The sequence below is a fragment of the Abrus precatorius genome, unplaced genomic scaffold (assembly GCF_003935025.1).
Source record: "Abrus precatorius isolate BTA unplaced genomic scaffold, Abrus_2018 Scaffold3, whole genome shotgun sequence".
NCBI classification, from domain to species: Eukaryota; Viridiplantae; Streptophyta; class Magnoliopsida; order Fabales; family Fabaceae; genus Abrus; species Abrus precatorius.
The window spans coordinates 23,670,918-23,691,969 of NW_020874373.1; the positions used below are offsets into that span (position 1 = coordinate 23,670,918).

The 21,052-nt window shown below is 35.1% G+C and overlaps 2 non-coding genes across 2 annotated transcripts; one reads left to right on the forward strand and one right to left on the reverse strand.

Moving 5' to 3' along the window:
• Positions 1 to 4,611: 4,611 nt before the first annotated feature.
• LOC113864117 lies at positions 4,612 to 4,718 on the forward strand. Its single transcript, XR_003504721.1, has one exon. It is a non-coding gene; the product is annotated as a small nucleolar RNA R71 (small nucleolar RNA).
• Positions 4,719 to 19,970: 15,252 nt separating this feature from the next.
• Positions 19,971 to 20,075, reverse strand: LOC113864077. Its single transcript, XR_003504681.1, has one exon. It is a non-coding gene; the product is annotated as a small nucleolar RNA R71 (small nucleolar RNA).
• Between the last annotated feature and the right edge of the window lie 977 nt (positions 20,076 to 21,052).

The window sequence follows — 21,052 nt, forward strand, 5'->3', positions numbered from 1 at the left end:
TCAGTCTTGATTTGAACAGCAACACTTGTTGTCCAGGTCTGAGTTCCCTTTTTAAAATGAATTTATCATGAATCCTTTTGGTTTTCTCCTTGTATATCTTGGCATTTTCATAGGCTTGTTGTCTGAATTCTTCCAATTCATGTAACTGCAGAATCCTATTTTCTCCAGCCTTTGCCAAATCAAAATTTAGCCACTTTGTAGCCCAATAAGCCTTATGTTCCAATGCCACAGGTAAGTGACATGCCTTTCCATCGACTAATTGATAAGGTGACATACCAATTGGAGTCTTAAAGGCTGTTCTATATGCCCATAGACAGTCATCTAGCTTTTTGGACCAGTCCTTTCTTGATTGATTCACCACCTTCTCTAAGATTTGTTTAATTTCTCGATTTGAAACTTTCACTTGTCCACTTGTTTGTGGATGATAGGGTGTAGCAATCTCGTGTCTCACTCCATATTTTGCTAAGACTAAATCAAGATATTTATTGCAAAAATGAGTACCTCCATCACTTAGTAGAAATCTAAGTACTCCAAACCTATTGAATATGTTTTTTTTGATAAAAGATATCACTACTTTAGCAACATTGGACCTTGTTGGGATGGCTTCCACCCATTTAGACACATAGTCTACTACCACAAGTATATATTCATGAGAAAAGGACGTGGGAAATGGTCCCATGAAATCAATTCCCCAAACATCAAACATCTCCACTTCTAAAATATTGTTCAAGGGCAGTTCATGTTTTCTAGAGATATTGCCTGTCCTTTGACACTTGTCACAGCTTTCAACATAATTCTTGGCATCTTTAAACAATGTTGGCCAGAAAAATCCTGCTTGAAAGACTTTTGCAGCAGTCCTTGAGCTACCATGGTGGCCTCCATATTCTGAGTTATGACAATGCCAAAGAATTTCAGCTTGTTCTCCTTGTGGTATACACCTTCTCAACAGACCATCTACCCCTATTTTGAACAAATAAGGGTCTTCCCATACATAAAATTTGCTGTCATGCAGAAATTTCTTTCTTTGTTGCTAATTAAACTTTGCTGGAATCAGCTGAGTGGCCTTAAAATTTGCTAAATTAGCAAACCAAGGTGACTCTTCCACCACAAATAATTTCTCATCTGGAAATTCTTCATTGATGTCCAAAGAATTAGAGTTCAAACTGTCCAATGGCAGTCTAGACAGATGATCAGCTACTCCATTTTCCTTGCCCTTTTTATCTCTAATTTCCAGCTCAAACTCTTGCAGCAGCAGAATCCATCTCAGCAATCTTGGCTTGGCATCCTACTTTGACAACAAATATTTAAGTGCAGAATGGTCAGTATATACTATTACTTTTGATCCTATCAAGTATGATCTGAATTTATTAAAGGCAAACACAATGGCAAGGAGTTCCTTTTCAGTAGTTGTATAATTCACTTGTGCAGAATTTAAGACTTTGCTGGAATAATAGATCACATGCAATTTCTTGTCTTTTTTCTGCCCTAGAACAGCTCCTACTGCACTATCACTAGCATCACACATTAATTCAAATGGTAAATTCCAATCAGGATTGGCTACAATAGGTGCAGAAATGAGTTTCTCTTTTAAAACAGAAAATGCATGCAGACATGATTCATTAAACACAAATTCAGTTTCCTTGACAAGTAAATCACTAAGAGGTTTTGCTATTTTTGAAAAGTCTTTTATAAACCTCCTATAAAAACCTGCATGGCCTAAGAAACTCCTAATTCCTTTAACATTAATTGGTGGAGGTAGTTTACTAATGACTTCAATTTTGGCTTGGTCCACCTCAATTCCTTTTTCAGAAATCCTATGGCCAAGGACTATTCCTTCTTGGACCATAAAATGATACTTTTCCCAATTCAGCACAAGGTTTGTATCTTGACATCTCTGCAAAACAATGGACAAATTAGATAGACAATCATCAAAAGAATTGCCAAATACAAAAAAATCATCCATGAAGACCTCAATGGTCCTTTCTACTAAATCTGAAAAAATGGACAGCATGCACCTTTGGAATGTGGCTAGAGCATTGCATAATCCAAATGGCATCTTCTATATGCAAATACTCCAAATGGACATGTGAAGACAGTCTTCTCTTGATCCATAGGGTCCACCGCTACTTGATTATAGCCTGAATATCCATCAAGGAAGCAATAAAATGCATGTCCAGCCAATCTTTCTAACATTTGATCAGCAAATGGTAAGGGAAAATGATCCTTCCTTGTTGCATCATTAAGCTTTCTATAATCAATGCACATGCGCCAGCTCGTGACAGTTCTAGTGGGTATTAATTCATTCTTTTCATTTGCAACTACAGTTATTCCTCCTTTCTTAGGAACAACTTGAACTGGGCTGACCCATTGACTATCCAAAATTGGGTAAATTATCCCTGCATCTAATAGCTTCATTACTTCTTTTCTAACCACTTCCTTCATGGCTGGATTCAACCTTCTTTGTGGCTGTACTACTGGCTTGTAGTTGTCCTCAAACAGAATTCTATGTCTACAAAAGGATGGGTTAATACCTTTCAAATCTGAGATGTGCCATCCAATTGCAGATTTGTGATTCCTTAAAATTCTCAGCAGTTTTTCTTCTTCATCTCCCTTGAGATTATCACTTATAATCACTGGATATTGATGTCTTTGATCTAGAAAAGAGTACCTCAAGTGAGACGGTAATTGCTTTAGCTCAAGTTTCTCCACTTTCTCTTCTTCCTCTTCTTTTTTTAGCTCCTCTCTTGCTGAAATTTCGGGTAAAGGGATAATAGGCAGTGTTTCAAGTTACTGAACATATTCCATAAATTTTTCTTCTCTTTTTACAGCAGCTTGTGAATTCCCTGCAACTATAATTTCCTTTAACATAGAAAATTCATCAACATTATCAATTAATTGAGAAAATGAAATAGATTCTAAAATATCAACTCTCATGCAAGTGCTATCATCACTAGGATGTTTGAGTGCTTCAAAAACATTAAAGGTAACCTTTTCATCCTGCACTCTAAGCATTAATTCCCCTTTTTGCACATCAATCGAAGCTCTCCCTGTAGGTAAGAAAGGTCTGCCCAATATTAAAGGAATATCGGCATCCACTTCCATGTCTAAAATGACAAAATCTGCAGGGAAAATAAACTTGTCAATTTTAACCAATAAATCCTCTACAATACCATATGGATAAGTATATGATCTGTCTGCAAGTTGTAAAGTGATGCTTGTTGGCTTGACTTCCTCTATTCCAAGTCTTTTCATGATGGCAAGAGGCATAAGGTTGATGCTTGCCCCAAGATCACACAAAGCTTTTCCTATTGTGCAATTTCCAATAGAGCATGGAATGCTGAATGAGTCTAGATCTTTTAATTTTTGAGGCAGCTTTCTCTGCAAAATAGCACTGCATTCTTCAGTCAAAGGGACTGTCTTGTCATTTTCTAACTTTGTCTTCTTGGACAGTAACTCCTTCATAAATTTTGCATATAAAGGCATTTGTTCTAATGCTTCAGCAAATGGTATGTTGATTTGGAGCTTCTTAAAGACGTCTAGAAACCTCTCATACTGCTTTTCTTGCTTAGGATTGGTGACTCTTTGTGGATAAGGCAGTCGCTTGTATTTCTCTTCATCTTGAGGCTTGTTTGAATCTTCTAAAATTTGCCTCTTTGTTCTTCTCACAATTTTAAGGAAGGTATCCACTTCTGAATTTCCTCTTTTCAATAATAGGGTGAAATTCCCTTCCTTTAAATCAGATTTAATCTTCTCCTCTTCTTTAGTTTTCTCTCTCTTTTCGGCTGGTTTTGGACTACCCACAACAGCTCCACTCCTAGTCATCACAGCTTAGCATTGTTCTTTTGGATTTATAACTGTGTTGCTAGGGAATCTCCCATCTTCTCTGCTGGACAGTTGCTCAGCTAACTGTCCAATCTGTGTTTCCAACTTCTTCACGAGAGATTCTTGATTTTTGAAGCTTGTTTGTGTTACTTTCATAAATTGTAGCATGGTTTCTTCCATTTCGTTCAGCCTTTCATTCAGTGGTTTAGAAAACCTTTGATTTTTTTGAAGTTGGTTGGCTGGATTCTCTTGAAAATAAAGTTGTTGTGCTGCTGGTCCTGCATTTGAAAATGGAACAGCAGAGTTAGAAGATTGTTGCTGCTGGTTTCTATTGTTAGAGAACTGAAAACTAGGGGGAAATGAAGATTGTTGTCTCTGAAAATTTCCCATATAATTGACTTGTTCTTGAGATTCAAAATTATTTCCATCGCAAGCTCCGTTTACACGATTCCCTCCACAAAAACCACACACAAGTGAAGTGTTCTGTGTTGGTGCAGCTTGTAAGTTGCTGATTTGTTGGGTGAGTGCAGCTATTTGTTCAGAAAACAATTGGTTTTGCAGCTGATTTTGAGTCAAAAGGTCTTAAGAAGTTTTGCCTCATAACCATTACTCCTTGTTGATTGTCTCAAACTACATATTTGATGCATGGAAGAAGCCATCATATCTATAATTCCTTGAGCTTCTTCTAGTGATTTGGTGTTTAAAGAACCTCCTGCTACTGCATCTATCATGGTTCTAGTTGCTGAATTCATCCCATTATAGAAGGTTTCAAGTTGCATCCATTCCGGTATGCAATGATGTGGGCATCTTCTCAAGAGTTCCTTGTATCGCTCCTATGCCTTATATAAGGTTTCTCCTTCTTGCTGCATGAAGGATGTGATCTCTCCTCTTAACTTTGCAGCCTTAAAAGGTGGAAAATATTTAGAGAAAAATTTATTAACTAGATCTGTCCAAGTAGTTATGCTCCCTTGCGGTTGGGCTTGGAGCCAACATTTTGCCTTGTCCCTCAAGGAAAATGGATTGCATCTTCGCTGACTCCATTGATCCTTATGGTATCACATAACTGCAGAAAATTAGAAATATGCAAATTAGGATCATCTGAAATTAAACCAAAAAATTGATCTTGTTGGACTAAGTGAAGTAAGGAAGGTTTAATCTCAAAATGGTTGGCTTGAATGGTTGGTCTGACAATAGAAGAACTGTATCCATGCATATTAGGTACTCCATAGTCTCCTAAAGTCCTTTGTCTATGGGGTTCAGCCATCTTTGCTTCTGAATTTACAGATGAAGTTGGAGAATTGACTTGTTTTTCTACTGAGTTTGGTGAAGAAGGTGTAAACTGCGAATTCTGGTTCTTTTTAGCCGAGTTCTCTGCTCTCAAGTCATTCCTTATCCTTCTCAAAGTTCTGTCTATGTCCGGATCAAATACAAGAACAGATTTGTCTTTATTCTTCCCACGCATATAACACAAGGAAAACTAAACACAAACACTAATACTTGAACTTTGATTAGAACATAGAGCAATGAAGTGTAGAGTATCTACAATCAAAATATTCTTCAAGAGCTAAAAGATAACCTCTGTTTATTTAAAAATAGAACAGCAATGCAGTATTCAAAAATTACAATTACAATAACTAATATATGTAAAATCAATACCAAAACTTAATACGAAATTGAACTATCAAACAGAACTGAATTAAAAATAGAAAATAAATGGTACAATCTAGTTATCCTCTAGTTACTAATGATGTTAAAAACTAAGATCCCCGGCAACGGCGCCAAAAACTTGATACACATTTTCTATATCATAGTACTTAAATGGTGTAATTCAATACTAGCAAGTGTACTAGGTAGTTGTAGCAAGTTATAAATTGTGGAAATCAGATTGAGTCCCAAGTATCGTCCTCTAGGATCTTATTTTTAATCACCAATTCACAAGATAATAACCATTTGCACCAAACAATTCATTGAACAGATTTCAATATGCAAGAAAGTAAATTTCAGAATTAAAGAAATGAGAAATTGTTAAAAATAGAATGTTAATTTGTACTATTCGAATGAATTATGAATGGAGAAAAGTTAGGAATTTATTTCACTAGAATATCAATATCAATTCAGTTCTGCCTCTGAACATTCAAGCAATTGATTGATTGACAATCGGTTTCTCTTTACAATAACCAAAGATTGATTCCTTAATTCATTGGTCCTAATATTCAACCAAATCTCCCTAATTCCTTAGGCCAAATTTAGTTCAATATTGCATTACGAATTAGAACCAAAAGATTGCAAAACTAAGATCACTTATCCCTAAGAAAATCAATAGTTTTGGGAATTAATTCAGATCTAAGCAACAAACCCAATTTCCATTAGTGAAGGTTACTTTTTGATTAATCAATTGAACTTCCATTCAAAGATCAAGTAAACACAGAATTAATCCCTCAATCAAATCAAATACTCAAAGTTCAAAGTCAAAATGAAATCAATATATCAATTCTAGATCCATAAATCCCTAACAAAAAGAGTTAGAAACACATTACAATGAAATGAAGAGAAGCAAGAAGAAAAGAAGATGAAAAGCAGAGAGCCATCTCCATAACTTTGTCTTCTCCCAGATTCCTCTAGCAAAGAAGAACAAAAGTCGCTCCTCTCTTCTCCCTCTAACTTCCCTTGGAAGTTAAAACGGTTACAATTGAATACCAAAAACTAAAAAAATGACAAAAAGCTCTTTTTCTAAGTTTCTAATTACTATTTATAGAGTTCATCTAATTCTTCGACTTAACCCTTGGAATTCTGAAAGTTAGTTATCCCCAAGTGTTCTGGAATTTTCTAAAAGTGATATAAAAGCTCTAAACGTCCAGAATTGGCGAGAAGAAGAAGTTATAAAAATTGCAGAGTTTTGCGCCAAAACGCACAGTGACTGAAGTGAAGGCGCGTAGTTGCGCGCCAAGGCTTCAAGTGATATGAGTTGCAACTCTCAGTTGTGCGCCAAGGCTTCAAGTGATATGAGTTGCAACTCTCAGTTGCGTGCCAAGGCTTCAAGTGATGTGCGTTTAAATGCACATCACTTCAATGAACATTTCTTCCATATGCTCAGCTCTGCATTGCTACGCCATCTGTTATGAGTTGCCACTCTCTATTGCGCACCAAAGCTCCAGGTGATATGCGTTTCAACGCAGTGGCAGTTATCTAGTTATAGTTGCTAGAGTGTTAACGCCAATCACTTGGAGTTGTAATGCCAATCACTTGGAGTTGTAACGCCCAGCATAAAGTGTTAACTTCAAGGCAAGGTGCACGGTTATGAGCAATTGCGTGTTCACTTTAAGTGCTTAAAGTGAACACTTAAATGGTGAACTCCGTAAAAACATCTTCTACACCTCAACTTTGCTTCGTCAAAGTAAATACTCAATTGATGAACATCCTTTTAAACACAATTTCATCACTTTGTCTCATTCATTCTTGCTTGAATTAACAACTGCAAGATCAAAATTCAGATTGCACCTCATTATTATAATGAAAACTCAGAATTAGCTACTTCATCGCACTCAAAATTTAAAAGCATGCAAAATTTTAAAATTCAAAGCTATACAAAATAAAAAATCCTAGTCTAATTTCTAATCTCATGAAAAAGTACACAAACAAAATATTTATTCAGAAATTAGAAACACAGAAATGGAAGAAGGAATCTGAATTATTCATTACAAAAATGTAAAAACAAAATTAATACACAAACAATTATGAAACCAAAGAAGTTATTCGCTTTAACATATCTATTTTTATTTAAAAATAATTTCAAAATCAAACTATTCATAAACATCAATTTATGGTTTAATTTCTTGGTACATGTCACATAATAGCACAATTTCACAATAACATATTGGAAAAATCATAAACTATTCAATTCATCACCAAAACTCATGAAATCAGTTGCATCCTTTCACTCTTGTTATCTAGTTTCAGAAAAAATATAAGTAAAAGTTTATAACTTTCATACACCAGAATAAGTCCTAAACATTCTCTATCACTCACATTAACATACTTCTCAGAATCAGTTAAATAGAAAAATCATAACTATTTTATTTGAAGTCCAAAATTCATCAAACAGTGAGAATATTTTCCTTATAGTGTCTATTTTTATATAAAAATACTAATAAAATAACACCACTTATACCTTTTAAAACAAAAATAGGTTTCTTAGTAACATGAACAAAAATGTTACTCTCATACAACAGCATCTTGAGAAAATCATAAGTAATTTATTTTAACTCCAAATTGATCAAACTTGGTGATAATATTTTTCCCTATGAAGTATAATTTCATACAAAAATATAAATAAAATACAATCATACATGAATTATAATACGAAAATAATTTAAAGTACAATGTTCTTAAAAAAAAATTTACAAATAACAAAATATTCAAAACTTCATAACTATTGTATTTCAATTCCAAATCAAGTGAAACCAGTGAGCATAGTTCCATTAATATGTCTATTTTCATACAAAAATATCAATAAAAAAACAATACCAACAGATTCTAAGACAAATATAAATCAAAGTATGTTGCTCAAAGGATACTATTTTCATGCAAAAGAAAGTTAGTAAAATTATAACTAATTCAATATAAATCCAATAAAGTAAAACCAGTGAAAAAATTCTTATGATTTAACTTTATTTATGAATAAAATAATAAAAAAATATTTGCAAAGATTTTCTCCTATTTTACATTATTTGTACTTTAATCCTTATATTTTATATTAATTGTAAAAAGGTCATTGTCTCCAAATTTGGTAAGTCTCAAATTTTTCATTTTTCTGATAATTGATTTGGCTGCCATATGTCCTCCACTTCAGTAAGCTCTTGAAGATAAGAAATTAAGCAAAAAGGGAGTAAGAATGAATCTCTATCACAATTGTTAAATTAACTAGACTAACTAACTTAAATATCTACGATTAAAGAGGGAATGGAAATTTAAATTTATAGCTTTGGAGCAATTAAGTACTTAATTAAACAACAACTCAAATTAGGCACTTATCAACTCCCCAAAACCTAGAATCTTGCTTGTCCTCAAGCAAAGTATCTAAAGCTTTACAAAACAAAAAAACCAAGTTATAGAAACTGTTTGAATGAAATCAATCCTATTCTGTTCACTTACCCAAACAAAAGATGTTTTAACAAGTCCTTCATAATTCAAAATGGTGCCCACAAATTCAGTAGAAGCAAGATGTAAATGCACTTTGAATTATTTAAAGATAAATAAGAAGAACACTGACTGACTAAAATCAAAGGAGCCTCTAATACTCTCTAATGAAATTTTCAACAATGAACTTCACCAAGTAAAGTGTTTCTCTCATCTAATCACCTTTTCCATGTAAGTCAACATTGATATTCATCTCTAAATAATCACAATAGCACAATAAGATTAAGATTACTAAGGTCTTTTTGGCTTGTAATGTGGCTGGCTTATAATGAATTTTGGTTTTTCTAGGTGACAACGTGTCATTTAAATTATGAGGAAGTAGAGAGTAGCTCAACATATGCTATCATTTTCTCTTTAGTTTTTCTAAATTAATATATTTGCTCAACCTTTAATCTTTATCAACTCAAATGCCTCTTCTTTTCATTACTCTTTCTCTCCTATTTTCCTTTCTTTGCAATTCTACATTTGAATGACATTTCTTTACATTTCACAATCAAGAGAAGAGACAATTACTAACAACTTCTCCTTTCAAAATGACTCCTTCACCATGCGAATTTTTTTACTTCTTCACAATTTAAATAAAAGGGAAGGAATGGTATTTCTTTTAAGGCTTGGAAGGGCTTTTTCCAGAATAAAATCAACATTTTTTAGGCTCAAATAGGGTGTGCAAAGGATAAATCATTTATAGGTTGGCTATTTGGCCCTAGTTTATGATAACAATGACAGCCTTGATCACTTTTAAAACTTGTTATACTCAATGATGAAATAGAGATTAAAACAATATCAACCACAATCACATATTAATGGTACTCAAATTATCTGTTTAGGATATACATACTAAAGCGAGATTTCTTTCGCTTGAACGAGCTCGCGTTTCACTTGAGCGAAACAGCTTTTGCTTGAGCAAAAATGCTCCAGAGAGCACCCACTCATATTTTCTAGTTATCGCTTGAGCAGAGTGGCTCGCTTGAGTGAGAGTGGCTCGCTTAAGCAAAATTCATACTGACACATTAGTTTTACATGTACTCTGCATGCTTGTCACTCAACTCTCCAAATCCCTTACTCCCTTAAGATGGATAATATACTTACTGATATTCTCATATACAAACTACACTAGTCCTAATAGCTTAAACAACATTAAACATAAATTAACTAGACTAAACATTATGCAAAGTAACATAACCATAAACATACACAACTACTTGAATGAAATAAAACACAATTGTTGGGTTGGTTCTCAGAAGTGTTTGTTTAACTTCATAAGCTCGACGCTTGACAATTTAAGGATCATGTAATGGTTTCACAGTGATGAATCTTTCAACATCACCACCCAAACAAAGCTTCAATGTTTGTCCATTGACTACCCAAGTCCTTTTTGTAACAAGATCCTCCAACTCTATTCCACCATAAGGCTTCACCTCCTTAATTATGAATGGTTCAGACCATTTTGACTTCAATTTTCAAGGGAAGACTTTCAACCTAGAATAAAATAAAAATAGAAGCACTAACTGCCCTGGTCTAAATCCCCTTAAGAATCTTCTTGTCATGGTAGGCTTTAACACACTCTTTTTAGATTTTTTGAAGATTCATAAGCATTCATCCTCATTTCTTCTAATTCAAGCAACTATGATCTTCTTTTTTCATTTGAATCTTGAGGATCCATATTCAAAAACTTCAAAGCCCAAAATACTGATGAATCCACATTTTATAGATATTTTATTTGTCTTTTCATAGATTTTTAATAGAAAAATAGACTTAGAAATTATGAATAGTATAAAAATCTCATTTAGGTCAAATATTATTGCTTTCTTAATTTTTGTCTTGTTTACAATAACTTTTGTGAATATATTTTGTAGTTTTGATCATTTGAATAATTCTGCAGGAAATTCTAGATAAATTCCATGGAATTTTGGCTATTTGGAAAATATGAGGTGAAAGTGACCACTTTCAGATATGATAGTGATCACTACAGCAAGCTAATTCCAAAGGACAGACCAAAGTGACCACTTTCAGAAGCAATAGTGGACACTACAGAAGTCCAGAACACAACAGGCCTACACGTAGCCACTTTCAATTACCATCGTAGCTACACGCGTTGCGCGTAGGTACTATCGTCTGCAATAGTGATAACTACAGAGAGGAAGAAAAATTCTGGAAGCTGGGCGTAGCTACTATCACATGCGATAGTAGTTACTCCAGTTAGGACAACACTGATAGTGGTTACTATCATAAACGATAGTAACTACTATGAAAGCGTCAACTTTTCTATATATAGATTTTTACCATTTAGGGTTGGGAACTTTTTGCAGAACTTTTTCCTTTAGATTTTTTAGGGTTTTTAGAATACTTTTGCAGAGCATAGGTTGGCCTTGGATGACAGCCAATGGTCCAACCTAGGGTTTGATTTCTATTTTCTTCTTACTTCACTTTGATTTTTGCATTAATGTTGTTGATTTCTCTTAACTTTTACTTTGTAATTGTGAGACCCATACTTATGGAGGGCTAAACCTCTTGTAATCCCTAATGGGTTCACTTAGATTCTTGAATTCTTGGGTTTTGAATGTTAATACAAATCCTTTTCTTTCATGAATTTCTTCTTCCTAATCTCTTGAATTGAATTAATGGTTGAATGAGGGGCGACATTGCTTAATTAACCCTAATTCATTTTAATGAGATTCTAAACTTGAATTGCTTAATTCTGGGTTATTTCTAAGGTTGTGTAATCTTAGGATGAGAGATTGGAGTCTATTGAATTGCTTAATTCGTATGGAAACATAAGGTTGATTTTCGCTTGTTAGATTAACCTAATTCTGAGAGGGGAGGAAGAGTATTAAATCTTGAGAGGAATAGGGATAGAGTCTGTATGAATGACTTAAGCGTTACTACATTTTATTGATTGAACTTTGCAATTTAATTTTCTGTTTAGGTAGATTGAACTTGAAATCACAAAACCCCTATTTTTACTTGCTTTCTGAATACATTGCACACTATATGTTTGATATTTGGTCACTCATCCAATGATTAATGGGAGACGACCTAGGTTAGCCCTTAGTATTACATTAATTTATGTTTATATTTTGATAAGAATTCACGACAAATCTTTCGATCATCAAATACCTTATGTTCCAATTCAACCGACAAATAACATGCCTTTTCATAGAGTAACTGGAATAGAGAAAGGCCAATGGCTGATTTGAATGAAGTTTTATAGGCCCAAAGTGCTTCATCCAGTTTGATTGACCAATCCTTTCTGGAAGAGGACACTATTTTCTTTATGATCCTTTTGATTTCACTGTTGGATACCTCAGCTTGGCCATTGGTTTGTGGATTGTATAGGGATGCTACTTTATGTTTAACTCCATAATGCTAAAGGAGTTTCTGAAATTGTGTTATAAAAATGGGAACCTCCATCACTGATAAGAACTCTAAGGTTGCCAAATTGACTGAATATATTTTTCTTCAAGAATTTTACAACAGTCTTGGCATCAGCATATGGGGCTGTAATGGCTTCAATCCATTTGGACACAATTAACCGCCACTAGTATGTATTCATTTGAAAATAAAGAAGGCACTGGTCCTATAAAATCAATCCTCCAATAGTCAAATACTTCTACTTCAAGAATTGTGTTGAGAGGCATTTCATGCCTTCTTGAAATTCCTCTAGATCATTGACAACTTTCACATTGCTGCAAATGATAATTGGCATCTTTGAATATAGCGGGCCAGAAAAACATAGATTGGAGGATCTTTGTAGCAGTCCTCTCTCCATTGAAATGTCCAGCATAAGGTGAATTATGACAATGTCAAAGAATGCTTTTGGCTTCCTCTTTAGTAACACATCTTCTCAACAAATTATCTGCTCTTATCTTGAACAAGTGAGGATCATCCCATACATAATGTTTGGCATCTATGAGAAACTTCTTCCTTTGCTGCCAATTAAGTTCTTCACGAATCACACCAACAACCTTGAAATCTGTTATATCAGCAAACCAGGGTCTTTCTTGCACCATCATAAACTTTTCATTTGGAAATTCTTACAAGACTTCAGCTTTCTTGAAGGTCACTCACTATTTGTCAGTTTGGCCAAATAATCTGCTACCAAATTTTCACTCCTTTTCTTGTCCTTGATTTCCAAATCAAATTCCTAGAACAATAGAATCCATATGATTAGTCTAGGTTTAGAATTAGATTTATTTAATAGATATTTTATGGCAACACGATCAATAAACTCAACTACTTTAGACCCAATCAAGTAAGATCTAAACTTTTTCAATGCATAGACTATTGCTATTAATTCTTTCTCAGTGGTTACATAATTGACTTGTGCATCATTTAAAATATTAATACAATAGTATATGGCATGGAAAACTTTAGCTCTCCTCTATCCTAATACTGCCCTATTACATAGTCATTGGCATCACACATTAGTTCAAATGGACTATTACAATTAGGGGCAATAACGACAAGTGCAAATATCAGAGAATCTTTCAAGAATTTAAATGCATGAATGCAACAAGAATCAAATTTAAATGGGGTGTCTTTGTTGAGCAAGTGGCTTAAGGGTTTTTGAGGAATCCATATTTTACTAAATTTTTATGCATCATTTATTACTTTTTTATAGAAAAGAATAGACTTACATAGTGTAAATAAGATGAATATTCCAATTAGGCTAAATAATATAGGTTTCTTAGTTTTTGGTTAATTTACATTTATTTAGATAGTTTATTTAACATGTTTTGATCATTTGAATAATGTGGCAGGAATCCCCAAGCTTATTTTGAAGAATTATTGGATTTTGAGGAATTTGCGGTGAAAGTAACTACTTTCAAGATTAATAATGACCACTACAGCAAGCTACTTCCAGCAAAGGGACCAAAGTGTTCACTTTCAAAGCTAAAAGTGACGACTACAGCAGCCCAAAATCCATTAAGCCTGCGCGTGGCTACTATGAAAGTTCGTAGTAGTCACTCCAGAGTGTGTAGAATTGAAGGTGTTGCGCGTAGCTACTATTAAAGTTCATAGTGACAACTCCAGAGAGCCCAAAATGCACCAATATTACGCGTGTCTACTGTCAAAGTTGATAGTGGACATTACAGAAAGGCAAAAACCAACTAATGTTGCACGTGTCTACTATGAAAGAACGAAAGTAATCACTTTGGAGGGCGCCAACCTTAGTATAAATAGATTTTTGCCAAATTAAGGTAGAGAGCTCTTACACTTTTCGTACCTTTTCTCTTCTTTACTAAATTAGGACATTTTCCAGAGCTTAGGGCAACCTTGGGTGACAGCCAAGGGTCCAACCTAGGGTCTGGTTTCTCATTTCTCTTACTTTCACATTAATGCCGATGAGTTTTCTGCATTTCCAAACTATGTTTTTGACCACCATTTCCACGGAGGGCTAAATTTTTGTGTAATCCTTAGTGAGTTCACATGGATTCTTGAGTTCCTTGATTTTAATGATAATATAACTCCTTTCTTTTCATGAATTACTTCTTCCTTGCCTCTTGAATTGAATTAATGGTGAATAAGGGGGACATTGCTTAATTAACCCTAATTCATTTTTAGAAGATTCTAAACTAGGGATTGCTTAATCCTAGGTTTAATTCTAAGGTTGTGTAATCTTAGGATGAGGGATTAGAGCCTAACAAATTGCGTAATTTCGTTGGGACCATAAGGTTGATTTTCGCTTGTTAAATTAACCTAATTCATGGGAGAGAGGATGAGTGTTAAATCTTGTGTGGAATGAGGATAGAATCTATGTGGATGAACTAAGCATTAATGCTTTCTATTGTTTGAATTAATTAAACTTGTTTACTTGTTGCTCCTTATATTGATTTGAAACCACAAAACCTCCCATTTTAATTGCTTGTTCAATTAATGCCTTCAACATGTTTAATGAAGATTAATAGCCAATGTTCGCAGGAGACAATCTAGGGTTACCCTAGTACTACATTAATTTGTTTAAATTTTGATTAGGATTTGAGACAAATCTTTTAAACACAACAAGAAACAACTCATCAAATTTGTGCCGTTGCCAGGGAACATTGGTGTTAATTTTTCATAAACATGTTATTTGCTCTATTTTCATTTTTGTTTTCTGCATGTTTAGTGAATTCTCTTTGAACTTTTGCATTGTGAATGCTTTAGTATAGTTTTAGTTTCATGGGTAAGTAGAGATATCTTGCATTTAGGTACAACCAATTGCTATTTTCTGCATTTTGGGAATTTTGATTTCTGCATTTTAGTTTGCTGCACTGCATTTGCATTTGCTGCACAATTGCCCTGTTTCTGCTGCATAATTATGCAAAATTCTGCAGGATTTAATCAATAGGACTGCACACTTGTTGTTTCATTTTCACTGCACATTGTATTTAATTTTTCTACATAATAGTTTCCTGCATAATCTGCACTTTAGTTACCTCATTCATTCAATTTCTTTTCAATTTCCATAGCTAACTCCTAATGAATGACCAAATCAAATCCGAGAGATTTATATCCTCTAGATACTGAAATTGATAGGACATTCCTGAGGAATCTTAGGAACCTTAGGGCAAATACACAAAACTCTGCACATACTTAGGAACCATCTTCTCCATCTTCCATATATTCTTCTGTGAATTCTTTAAATTCTGAACCTTTAGAAATGGCAAAAAAAGACCTGACACTTAAGGAGCTTGCCGCACCGGACGTGACTTACCAGACTTTGTGTATCCAATACCCGGATGTGGATGCCCCTTTTGTTCTTAAAACTGGCCTAATCCATCTTTTGACTAAATTTCATGGTCTTGCAGGTGAAGATCCACATAAAAGCCTCAAGGAATTCCATATTGTTTGCTTTATAACGAGACCACAATGTGTGTGACACCCTAACGTCACAAGCTTCAAATACAGTAAACGTATATCTAAGGGCATAATATTTTATTGTAATATCACACGCACAATTTTGTAAATATAGGAGTTAATGTGCATAACCAAATATTTATTTAATTACTTGTAATTTAAGTGTGCATCATCCGTAACATTGTTTTAAGTTGTCATGTAATCAATCTAAGTGAAATTTTAAAGGCTAAACTTATTTGTCAAGCGAAATTTAAAATTAACTAATTTACCATACATAGTCACAACATAATTCATTTGGAGACTAATAAAAGATAAAAGTGATCCTAACACATGTCACACCCCTGGGAGAACAAAACTACACATCATCCAAAGCATTCAAAAAGTAACTAATAATCCCCATATTAATTCTCCCAAAATTTCCATCATGCAAAAAGAAAGGGAACACACACATGGATATACATAACACTAAGTCAATCCAGAGGAGTATACTCCTCTGAGGGATCAGAGTTAGGCAAAGTAGAGAGGGTAGCGTCCGGGTTGGAAGGCAAACTGGGTAGGTCCTCGTCTACATCTTCCAGCTAGCCAGGAGTAGGTGGAGGTATATGGGAGTATGGGGAGGATAGGGGTAGTGAAGGACTATGATGTGAGGGTCCGACTCATCAATGGGCGGGGTGAAGTAGGAGGGCGAGGTCTAACGGATGACTCAATCACCTGAATGTCCACACACTCAGGCTCAACGGGAGGAGGGGAAGAGGGTCTAGGTACATGAGAATCGGGGGTACTATTCGGGATAGGTAAGGGAACAGGAATATCAGCGTCCACAGGAGCAGGGGCGGCCACAGGTGGAATGAGAGGGAATGGTATACTGGTAGCGTACAAAGGTAGAGGAAAAACAATCTCAACAGGCATATCTATGATACAGCGAGTCTCCCAACCCACCTCAATAACTGACCCAAGGGTCATCCTGGCAAACCCTTGGTAGATCATCTGTTGGGTGGTATCATCGTAGATCCACAAGTCATCATCGGTTGGGAGTACCGACACCTTCATCATTTCGGAACCCATCTGCACACGGTTTACACAATGTACCAAACAAACAGACCTACACCACAAAGGGGAAAACAAAAAAGAAAAGAAAGGGTGAGTCCATAATATCAATCAAAGTGAATACATGTAAAAGAAATACTTTATTAATAGTAAATCCATCAAAGAATCAATACTGCATTTGAAATAAGACAAAACGGAATTCATTAGTATTCATAAATGAGATGATGCATGATGCAAGTAAATTATGGAGATTACTTTTTCTTTTATGATAATTTCTTGCTGTTATGCAATGCATGGGGATCCCATATACCAATTTTCATTTAATTCACTTTCAATCTTAAGGCGATCGGAGGACTCCATTCCCTACTAGCACATCCAGCACATTCACAATTTTGTGACAATGGTCAACCTTACACTTCACGAGTGTCATTCAGGAATGGGCCTACTGCGATTCTGGTAACGGGTGTTCACGTCAGGCTTGACAAGGGTTTGCTGGCGACGTGACCCAGTCACAGTGAGCTAGTCTGCGCCATTGGGTCATCCCCCTTTTTACCACCCTCAAGGTTCGTTATTGATCCTAACACAAGCGTTCTCCAGTTGTGCCAACTTTAGCCTTAAGTCAATTCCTTTTTAACAAGTATGATGCATGAATATGTCATAAGTCTTAATTCACCTCTTTACTTTATCCTTACAAGTTCTAGCTGAATCAACGCAATAACTATGTTACACTAAATCAGCATACTCAGTCATTTAAAGTTAAATCCATTCTTGTTATATTGTATGATCCCTTTAATTTTACAGATTCTTGAATTAAAGGTCTCCTAATCATTTGAGAATACTTACTAGTCATAGGATTTACATAATTTATTCATTATTTTATTTTCTATTTGTTAATTTATGAAACTAGGATTAAACTATGTTGGGAACTATCCGATGGAAGTCTATGTTTTCTAAGGCTTTTGGACTCAAAATTTTTGGTCATTTATTTTCATAACTACACTATAATTATTATTAAACTAACTAACAAATAAAGGACTATTATTAATAGCCAGAAAATTATTGGACCCATATATACATATATATATATATATATATATATATATATATATATTTTGTTCGGCTCTACATCTGCGTCTTTGAAGTTCACTTTACTCTCCTCATCTTACTCACTGTTTTACACCTAAAATTAAAAACAAAATCTCGTGGCATATACGTACACACACACACACACACACACACATATATATATATATATAACGTTTTCTTTCTCTCTTTCCTTTAAATTATTATTATTATTATTATCATCATCATCATTATCATTATGCACACAGAACAATTATCACAATACAAAAGTCTTTGCTCACAGTATAGCCAAGATCGTTTAGCATGTTCATCCACTCCACCATTTAATTTCTTAATTTTTTTGTCATCTCATAAGAAGCACAATCGTAGCACGGTTCTCCACATGCAAGGACAAAGTCATGGAACTAATGGATTTTACTAAATCTGGTTTATATCTTTATTCCTCACTATCTCTTCCTTTTTCCAATAAAAGGACGACTTTATCAATTCTCATGCAAAAACTTTCAACTAAACGTGCAATAAGATTTAATAAGTTTTTGGCAATATGGACCCCTTTACCTGTTAACAAGGATCGTATGACAGAGGAAAAGATATTGTTGTGGTGAACTTCGATTTAATTGGCTGCAAACCTTGATGCAGTCTTTAGGAGTGATAGAATAAGAGGGTACGATGTAAGAAAAGTGTATATGAGAGGAGTAAAGGAAACTAAGAGTTCATGGCTGGTTACCCTTTTTATTTGGTGGGAAATTAAAAGCTATATTATATTCCTCCTTTCTCTCTTCTTTTGTCTCTTTTGTCAATTTAACTTCTCATTCTTATTTGTATGCAGAATACGTCTAATTTGGACTTCCTCTACTGGCTTCCGTCTAGCAATTAGAATATCCTGAGATTGTAGTGCAGTAGTACCTTAAGTTGATGGGACCATAAGCAACTCATTGAGGATTCCAATGTCACTCATCTTGTATGTGTGTTTAGTGAGCAGTTGGATTATAATTATAGGTCCATAAGGGTGCAACGGAATGGTCATTTCAGGACCGAACTAAGGTGTTCATGTGGCGAGTATATGGGCAAAAAAGGGACACATTTTAGGAGCAGGTGAGTAGGGCATTTATTGTAAGATCGACACTCCATTCCACCAAGATTTAGAGCAGGACTTTTGCTTGTTGCTTGCCACACATCACGCAAGTGCAGGAGTTGGCTACTCAACCTAACCGAGAGGAGGGCATAGTGGAGTACACGTGCAATACCAAGGGATAGACGTTTAAACTCATGCCATGCAAAAAGAGAACAGGGGTTGGGGTAATTTGGGTTACGTTATACGTCCACAAAGGAAGGGAGACACATCTTAAGGGCAGCTTTCACGAAGTAGTTCAATGACGTTAGGATTCCCTTCCTTAAAAGTAGTAACCCTTCAAAATTTAGTCATGACTCTTGTCAAAGTAATAGCTTACCTTCTCCTTATAAATTGTATAGTCACTCACCGAACCAGAGGCCCTATGAAGGAATGTAAATTTGTTTGCATAATAAACCAAAAGTGAACATGTACAACTACTATTAGGAATTTGAAGTAAAAAAAAATATAATGAGGCATTTGGTAGGAAACCTTAGGTGGTATCAACATAGTGAACTATGGATACAAACGGCTCCAATCATGTTTTAAAATTCAAGATAATTACGAATAAAGGTAACTAAAACATAAAAAAAATCTCATAAAAGTAAAATTTGACATGAATATATATATATATATATATATATATATATATATGTATGTATATATACTCATACATGCGTGAAAGGAGTGGAAACCTCAGGGTGTTACAATGTGTGCCTGAAGAGCATGTGAAATTGAAGGCTTTTTCGTTCTTTTTTATGGATTTGGCTAAAGATTGGCTGTATTATCTTCCACCTGCCTCTATTACAAGTTGGGACACCCTTAAGAGATTGTTCCTGGAAAAATTTTTCCCTACCTCAAGGGCTGCCTCAATAAGAAAGGAAATATGTGGTATTAGGCAGTTGGAGAGGGAAAGTTTGTATGAATATTGGGAGCGTTTCAAGAGACTATGTGCTAGCTGCCCCCCTCATCAAATAAGTGACTAGCTGCTAATCCAATACTTCTATGAGGGGTTACACCCAATGGATAAGAGCATGATCGACGTAGCTAGCAGAGGAGCCCTAGTCGATAAGACTCCTGTAGCTGCTAGAAACCTCATTGAGAATATGGCAGCTAACTCTCAATAGTTTACTACAAGGTAAAATTCCATCATGTCCAGGAGTGTCAATGAAATTCAAACTTCAGATTCACACAAGCTGGAGCATAAGCTAGATGAGTTGGCTTCTATGGTAAAATAGTTGGCATCCATTCAAAAGAATTCTGTTGCATATACACCTCCGCCTCCATCAAATTCTAGCCATGCTTTGTGGGATCTGTTCATCTACGGATCACTTCACTGATAGTTGCCCCACATTGCAAGAAACTGAATCTTCGGAAGGTAATCCTCAAGCTTATGCTGGTAATATTTTTGCTAATAAATTTCCTTTTCAGCAGTCGCAGCAACAACAAAGTTGGGATTTATCTTCTAATATATATAATCCCGGTTAGAGGAACCATCCTAACCTAAGATGGGGAGGAAATGCAAAGCATCAAAGCTCTAGCCAACCAACCAACAACCATTTCCAACTGCATCAAGCTGGACAAAACAAGCCATATCCAGCCCAGCAACATCACCATCCATCATCTTCATCTCAGCAGCACCATCAAGCATCTTTTTCACTGGCTCCTGCACCTTAAAAGAGTGAGTCATCCTTGGAAGACCTTGTGAAGCAACTCACTATGAGTAATCTCAATTTCCAGCAATAGACTCAAGCAAGTATCATGACCTTGGAGAATCAAACGGGTCAACTTGCTTCATCCCTGAATCAACTTCAATCTCAAGGTTCAGGCAATCTCCCTACACAAATTGTAACAAACCCAAAGAATGTAAGTGCCATTACCTTGAGATCTGGTAAGGTGATGCAAGAGCTGGAGATGCCTAAGGAGAAGAATCCTAGTTGCACTCTAGCTGCA